General features: G+C 38.0%; 1 long non-coding RNA gene across 1 annotated transcript; it reads right to left on the bottom strand.

The window, feature by feature from the left end:
- Positions 1 to 6,356: 6,356 nt before the first annotated feature.
- On the bottom strand, positions 6,357 to 6,887 carry LOC309474044. The gene is made up of 3 exons (XR_014197202.1): positions 6,796 to 6,887; positions 6,429 to 6,628; positions 6,357 to 6,397 (listed from the first exon to the last, which is right to left on the bottom strand). It is a non-coding gene; the product is annotated as an uncharacterized lncRNA (long non-coding RNA).
- Positions 6,888 to 9,015: the final 2,128 nt, after the last annotated feature.

Genomic DNA, 9,015 nt, shown 5'->3' with positions numbered 1-9,015 from the left:
TTGATTCAGTTTGGATTAATAACTGTGTAAAGTTCATCAGTTATGAAATTCAGTAATAAAACAGCGCTGGAGAAAACATTGATGTAGTCGTCCAGCTAAGTTCAGTTCTCATCCGAAAGCGTAAGTACATTCAAGTCAATAATATTGCTGAATTTTAAGTGTCCCCAACTAAGCAAGTCAAAGGTGACAGTGGCAAGGAAGCCGAACTCCATCAGGTTACAGAAACGGAGAAAAAAAAAACACGGGGATCTTTTAAAGTGCACATATCATGAGAAGTCAATATTTCCTTGATCTTTTGAGTGTTTGCGCTACTGAATGAAAACATCCCAGAACTTTCAGAACTCAAAACTTTCTGAAGATTCCTTTTGAAGAATCCCAGCGTTAGAAACTCAAGTTTATTTTTAATAATTTCCATTATCATTTTTGTCTGAACAGTTTGAGCAGCACTTTTCAATTTTAAAACCCTGTAATAACTCTTCTTTTTCTTAAGTGCATATGCTGTTTAGTAAACAGTTGTGTTAGGAGTCTTAAATGTAAAGCAGACTGTAAAGGTGAAAAAAATGGTCATGAAACACTGGCACTAATAACTTTGCTAACATTGTAAGAGGACCCTCTGGGGAAGAAAATAACTAGAAATGCATTAGATGACCTTTGAAAAATGGTCTACAATTGCGATGTTACTAATAGATTATTGCATGAAAGCATGAAATAAATAGAACTTGGTAATTTAGTGTGCATAGATAAAAAACAATGTGCATAAATGTGTCCCCCATCAAATATAGTCCCTCTCACATGTGATTATCTGAATGGTGGAAGTGCTGAGGTTTCCTCTAAAGGAAATTGCATAAGACTCTTAAATGTAGTGTGTTGTGAATGAAATAATGCAGATAATTCTTGGTTAATGGAAGACTATGATGATGTTTTCTATTCTAGAGTGACACTTTTATGCCGAAGGAGGCGTCAAATTACAGCCCTGAAATGCATGTATTATGTATAAGGACATTTGCAAAAAGCAAACTGTTTCTGTTTGATTAGATGAATGAGAGGTTTGTAAACCTGATTGCTGTGCTGTGTTCTGTCTGTTAATCATGTCAACATGTTCACACAGAAACACAGCTGTGATCATAATTTCTGGGAAATAATTTTTTTTTTCTTATACACCTTGGCCACAGTTATTGGCACCCCTAGACTTCTTATTATTAAATTTCTATATATTCCCATTCATATTTACATGTTTTTTAGCACACATGACTAGGAGTATAACACAAAGGCCAAATTCCCTTAATCACCCATCACAGGTAAAACCAAAAAATATAGTTCTGATGTGCCCCAAAAGATAGTTGAGATTCACAAAATAGAAGTGGCTGTAAGAAAATATCTCAAGTATTAAAAATTCCCATTTCCAACATCAGGGATATAATTAAGAAATTCCAATCAACAGGAAATGTTATGAATCTGCATGGAAGAGGACGCATGTCTATGTTGTCTTAAGCGTGAGTAAATGATCACAGAATTATTTTAATTAAAAAAATGTTGGTGAACTGTCCCTTTTAGATGCACCTTCAGTTGCTTTTATGCTCAGGTCCATCTTGCAGCATGTCTCAAGTACTTGCTCACAGACTAAACGTTCTCTTTTGTCTCCGAGCTTTAGATTGTGTTGAGTGTTTCTCTGTCCAGATATGAGCTGTGCTGGCAGGCACTGTGAGAGTGAGAGAGGACACTCGACAGAGAGAGGCTTCAAAGCACTGTGCCACGCTGCATAGGGTACTGTGGGAATGTCATTCTCAGAGAGGACATTGTAAACATGAGAGGCCTTTAGAAAGATGAGATGCATTGTTTTTCCCTGAAATGAAAGTGCTGCTTTAGACAGTAAGGACACACAATGCCTTGAGACAACGGTTTGGCAGACAGAACAAAGTAAAGTAACTTTGCCCTTTAGCTTTGTGTGTTAACCGTGAGCATGAGGCATGTCACTGTGGGCTGTGCATTGCATTGCTTTATTATGTTTAGAAGAAATTGTGTAAAAGTAGATTTGATACTTTTGTTAATTGTGATTTTGGAGAGGAGAGTCAGGTTTATTTCAAGTATATGTTGTCCCAGAAGAACACGTCTTGTCACATTCATAGCGGAAGTTTCAATGCTTTTATATTCTCGCATCATTTTCCTTCTGCAAAAAGAATAGTGTCATTAACGTTAAATAGTCTATAAATGTTGAACTGTTTATGTAAATATATGCATCTTGACAATTTAGTTATCGAATATAGAATATAATAATGACAGACAAATCAAATAACAGAATCCCAGTGAAAGACATCTGAATTAAACTATATGATTCTATGAATTATTAACAGGCATACGATATACCGTTCAAAAGTTTGGGGTCGGTGAGATTTTGTAAATGTTTTTGGAATAAGTCTCTTCTGCTAACTGCGTTTATTTGACAAAAATTACAGTAAAAACAGTAAAATTGTGAAATATTATTACAATTTAAAAGAACTGTTTTCTACGTGAATTTATTGTCAAATGTAATTTATTCCTGTGATCAAAGCTGAATTTTCAGCATCATTACTCCAGTCTTCAGTGTCACATGATCCTTCAGAAATCATTCTAATATGATGATTTGCTGCTCAAGAAACATTTATGATTGTTATTGTGGAAACTGTGATACATTTTTTTCAGAATTCTCTGATGAAAGTTCAAAGGAAGCGTATTTATTTGAAATAAAAAGCTTTTGTTCCATTATAATTGTCTTATACTGACACGTTTGAGCAATTTAAAGAATCCTTGCTGAATAAAAGTATTAATTTCTTTGAACAAAAAAAATAATGTTAAAATAGTAATATCAATAGACGATGAATTTAGACGATGAATGATTCCTCTCATTTCGTCGTACAGTAGGTTCTGATGAATAATAGATGTTTGAAATGTACATCTAATTCCTGAAATTATTACATCATAACTCCATGAATTACAATATTTAAATAATAAAAACACCAGCAACAACAATGAATATGGCATGATTTGATGAATTACTGCTGTCAGAACTGCAATAACATGTAAACAAACATCTATTTCAAATAAAAGCATTTACTGCCTTCATCCTGCAGGGAAACAATAGCGCTGTGTTAATTAGTCCTGGCAAAGAGTGCTAGTTTTCTGAATATGGCACTTTGTGTAAACCTAATTTATATAAAAAAGAGTTGTACATGTCAGTGCGTGTGGTGGGATTGCTGATGTTGTTTGTTGTGCAAAAGTGGAGAGTTTGCCCTAAAGTGACAGAAAACTAGTTTTTTGAACACGTTTTTTTTCATAGTCTGTTACAGAGGCTACATAATCAACTTTACTCTGCATGTCACAACAAAGTGCTGCAAAACAAAGGATGTTAGATATATGAACTCTGCTGATATTAAATCAAGCTGAACGATTGCTCCTTTTTTGTCAAATGAGCGAGACTAACGCTAGGAATATCACTCCATGTCCTGCAGTCTGAGCCGAGAGCTCAAAGCCGGCGTTAAACGCTGACCGCAACTCCAATTATCCTCCGTCATCAAGCAGTTGTCATCTTTCATTTTCTGTTCCCAGCAATCTATGGGCAGTAAGGCTGAGATATTGATGGCGGATTTTAAAGACAGTGGGACTCAATTAATTTCTTGAAATGCTCAGTTTTCTCTGTCAGTCACTGAGAGTCCAGCGTCTGGCTGCAGTGGATGCTGATTGGTCAGCGGTGGTGGTGTTACAGCACACATAAAGTGTGTTTTTAACAGCTTACTGAACAATGCACATTCATGGTTTCAGCGTGGTTCTGTTTATAATATAGCAAGTGAGCATTTTACAATATTACTGTTTATTTTTGATCAAATAAATGCAGTCTTGGTGAGCAGACGAGACTTCTTTAAAGCTACACTGTGTAATTTTTTTTTGTTGATTCTTAGCAAAAAACACTTAGTTCTTTCAAAAATATATGTGCTCATTAATGTATATTTACTTCTTTCAAGTAATAAAGTATTCTCGTAAGTTTATAATCTGCCATTGAAAGTACATACGGGTGAGGGGTTCGAATGCCGGTCGCCATGTTGCCCCTCCATCTTGAAACTACATTAGCCAAAGAGGGACATACCTGTAAATTCAAGCTTCGCCTTTCGCGCTTTACACTCAGAGACACAGAGACGAATGCGAGGGGGAGATTACTCGCGACTGCCGGCAGATTTGAAAGATTGCTGATGGAGGATCACGCCTATTCTCGAGGACATGAAGCAGAGTCGCCAAGGAAGCGAAAGAGAGAATTAAAACGTCAACGCGACAGGCAAATCAGCAAGACCAAAGTCAATACTGGAGTAACTTTTCCCAGATGGAAAGAGCTCGAGGAGCAAAGATTTTAAATCGGACGCCGAAGTTGCCTGCTTTCCTCGAGAGAGGTAATTCAGCCTATTTGTGTAAATTGGAAGTTTTATAGTTGCTTGTCTAACCATAGCATGGTTGTGCATAACGCCAGAACGACCTCTAGTATAACTTTTGTTACTTTTCCTCACGTCAATGGTGAAAAAGTATTGTTTACCTTGTAACATAAATCTGTGCTGCGACGGATCACAGGTGATAGTTTTAAAGGCGCAATTGGACGAAGTCGAACTGGAAGCCATGTTAATCTTGGAATAATACGGCCACCGTAGGAGTTAAAACGCCCTCGAAATTGAAAGGAACAGAAACTAATATTCACTGGGTAGTCATATACAATTTCACCGCTAGATGGGGGGAAATATCACACAGTGTAGCTTTAAAAACAGTAAAAAAATCTTACTGAGCCAAAACTTTTGAACAATATGTATATTATTTTAAATGATAATATTAGTTTAATTAGTAACACTTTACAATAAGGTTCATTAGTTAACATTAGTTAATGTATTAACTAGCATGAACTAAGCATGAGCAACACATTTGTTCCTGTATGTAAGAAGGATCCACTGAAGGCAAGCCTTGAGAACCCAAGTGCAGCTTTATTGACAAAATAATCCAAAAACATGAAACAAAAGCATGACGTGGCATGAAACAAGACAAAAAGCTATGAACATAAACTCGCACAACAGTGGTTACAGGAATTAATACTAGACCAAGACACATGACAAACATGTGGGCTTATATACACAGACTAAAGACAAGGGACACCTGTGAACAATGATCAGACAATTAACCAATGACAAGACACATGGCAGGATCACATGACAAACAGGGAATCACATGACAGACCTGAAGCATGACAAGACACAGAAACATGACAAGAACAAACCCAAAATCGTGACACTGTATTTGTCAATCTTTGTTAATGTTAGTTAATGCAGATCCAGCTGTTCATGTTAGTTCACAGTGCATTAAAGGAACCGTATGTAAGAAATGTATTTCAATTAATCATAAAATGGCCCTGATATGTCACTAGACATTAAGAAATCATGTTCATTTCAAATACTTATATCACTGACAACAGTAGTCCGGCCAGGATATTGTCATTTAAAAGTGAAGTTGCAGCCCTTGACTGATGTTGATGTTGTCATGTTGTGTTTTGGCCTGATGCTCCACCCTCCACCTATCTACCAATCACGAAGTCAGTAGTGTTTCGGCATCCGGGTTGCCAGCTCTGCTCTAGTTACCTCAGCTGCAGCTACAAACGTGTCGGATAAAAAATGTCTAACGTTACGAAACCTAAAAGATCTCGTTATGAATCCGAAATACGTCGTGACAAAGTCAGAAAAAAAAAACGTACTGTGTAGGACTCGTCACTTGCCATTGGAAGCTCCTTGTAGCAGCCGACGTTCCTGCTGGATCCTGCAGCCTATCTGGCAACCTCGAGTCAGGGGGGAGGGGGAGGGGATACACCGCTCTACAGTCATTTGAAAGTGATTGCAGTACCAGTTTTGGCCACAATCTTACATACGGTTCCTTTCACGAGTTCACATATTAATGAAATCTGATGTAATATTATAATGCGTATTTGGCTTGCTGTCCGGGGGGAGGGCTCCGAGCTCGGAATTCGGCCCGACCCCAGAGTACTCCCCCCTATGAATGTATAGCTCATAGGTATCTATGAGTAGACCCAGCCGAAAGTGAGGTGATGGGGTGGCGGCGGGATGCTGAGAAATGAGTCATGAGACGGGAGGTAAGGGAAGGCTTTATTTATACTGGCTTCTTCTTGTGCTGATTGGATGATTACCTGAACATGCTCCTCCCGAACTTTGTAACATAAAACTTCATTTAATTAATGTTAACAAATACAACCTTTAATTTGAATAATGTATTAGTAAATGTTGAAATTAATATTAACTAAGATTAATAAATGCTGTAGAATTGTTAGAGGTATAGTAACTAATGTCCTGCAGTTTTTCTTTATCCATTGACGGTTCTTCCGTTTCTCCCGTTTCTCCTTCCCGCAGGTTAGGAACTTGGGGGTCATCTTCGACAGCACCCTTTCATTTGAAGCTCACATTAATAACATAACCAGGTCTTGTTATTTTCATCTCCGCAATATTGCTCGCCTCCGTCCATTTCTCACTCTCGCGTAGTTCCGCTATTCTTGTTCATTCGCTTGTCACCTCCCGCATTGATTACTGTAATTCTCTTTTATCTGGTTTTCCGCACAAATCTCTTCATAAACTCCAGCTGATTCAGAATTCTGCAGCTCGTATCATATTCAACATATTACCCCATCACTCCAACAGCTACATTGGCTTCCTATCAAATTCCGGATTGAATTTAAAATCCTCCTCCTCACTTACAAATCTCCTCATAACCTCGCTCCACCTTTCAGACCTCTTCCAGCCCTACACCCCTTCTCGAACCCTCCATTCCTCTTCAGTGGGTCTCCTCCGTACACCTTCTGCTCGCCTAACCATCATGGGCCATCGGGCCTTTAGCCGTGCTTCTCCTCGTCTTGGGAATTATCTCCCAGTCAACATCCGTAATTCAGACTCATTAGCTCAATTTAGGCAAGGCAAGGCAAGGCTAATAAGTCAAACTTAAAGGTAGGGTAGGTAATCCTGTTCAGAAACACTTTTTTTTATACTGGGTGAAATGGTCCTTCCATCCTGATAGTAGTCAATACATTATGTGTTTAGAAAAAGGAATGAAAAAAATCAGACCTCTGTAGCAGCTGCAGGACAGTAAAAACTCTGACCAATCACTGCCATTCGGTGCGAATGTAAAGAACCAATCAGATGCCTTCATGTCTCGTGCCCGCCCCGAGCCCCACTGCGCGCTGCCCGGCGTGCACTCATCACATGTCACCGTTCCCGGAAATATTCAGCTCAAAGCACCTGCATATGCAGTCAGTGAAGGCAAACAAGGCAAAAACTACTTCCTCGGACCCTGCCCGCGCTCTTGAACGACCTCCTCTGCTTCGCCCTCAACCCCGGACCTGTCCTCGAACCGACGATGCGGTACTTGTCTCCGGACTCGGAGTGTACGTTAGTCTTCATTAGAGTCAACAATGTTTTCATCATGGAAACTCTTACATGCAAAACACCGTATATGTTATGAATCTTACACGAAATTCATCTTCATCACAGTGTAACTGATGGTAATGGAAAAACGTGTATCAATGCAACCTGTTTTTAGTTTTGCCTTATAAATATAGCTCGTTACCGAATCAAACTTTACCATTATCGATATGCTAGCTTGATAGTGAGTAATAAAAGAAATCTTATTTGTTTATATTCATAGTGATAAAGTTAGGTATTTTATTACATGTGATTCTGACATGATGTCACTGTATGTACTGCGCTCCTTCCTCTCCACTCGTCTCAGGTAATAAATGCGTCTTGTTCCAGCCTGAGCGTTTGGCGTCGCGCGTTCATGTGTTTTGGGGGCGTGGCTTTGGAAGGAGCTCAGAAAGGAGGGGGTGGAGTGAATGGAAATAATGAGCTGTGTTTATTGCAGATTAAAAGGTCTACAGTCACTCGATTTTTATATTTTCTTTTTCAGAGTACTTACATTTTAATTATGCATTGGTATATAAAGACAGTTTAAACAAATTTGGAATTTTTTTTTTTTTAGAAAAATGATTACCTACCCTACCTTTAAAACTCATCAGAATTGCTTATCTTCCATGATTACTTTGTGCACTCAAATCTAGTACTTTTTTATTGCTATTTTTTATTGCCATTGTTATTTACTGTTTTAATATTGTTATTGCTGCTACTTGTTGTATGGTGACCTTGAGTGGTTTGAAAGGTGCCTTAAATAAAATGCATTATTATTATTATTATTATTAATGAACCTTATTGTAAAGTGTTACCGCTTAAATTGAATGCACATTGGTGTCATATCGATGTCGCCAACACACGGCACTTTGAGAGCAGATTTTAACCATGAAAAAAATCACTGTAATGCACAACATGCTGTCGTTTATTTATTCACAGGGACTTTGAATACTTCTCATCCAATCAGATTGTAACGAGTTGCCTGTTATTTATATGTAAATTTGACAGGTTTGAGTGTTGCAGGTATGATGGTGTCCTCGCACATTTGTTCTTCTCTCATGAAGTTCTTAATTAATCTAATTTTTTTCAGGTAAAGTTGCAAATATTACATCAGGATTAAGCAGATAGCAAGTGATTTGTTTGTTTTTTGTTTGTTTGTTTTTTGGACTAAATTTGAGCTTTTGTGTATCAGACTCTGATAAGGCCTGGGAATCTGTTTTGCTGTCCACTCTTTTCATAAAGCGTTACCACGTCTTACCACAGAGAATATTCCTGGTTCTGGAGTAATGGCTCTCGTTTAGGGATGATCAGTTAGTCATGGTCACGTCGCTTCCCTGAAGCTCTGGCTCTAATGATCGTCTTCTCATGGGCAACATCATCTATTAAACGCTTATGATGCTGCTACTGTAATGTGATGATTGTCGATTTAGGCGTCTGAGTATAAGTCAATCAGTGCAGTATTTTATTGTAGTCTTGAGATTGGCTAATGTAAATATACATTGCTTCAGATTATCTGTTTTTATATATAACAGTCGCAGTGTCTATACTACAA

This window comes from Leuciscus leuciscus (assembly GCF_965113295.1).
Source record: "Leuciscus leuciscus genome assembly, chromosome: 14".
Taxonomy (NCBI): domain Eukaryota; kingdom Metazoa; phylum Chordata; class Actinopteri; order Cypriniformes; family Leuciscidae; genus Leuciscus; species Leuciscus leuciscus.
Note: the sequence above shows the minus strand (reverse complement) of the source record. Positions and strands in the feature narration are given on the sequence as shown.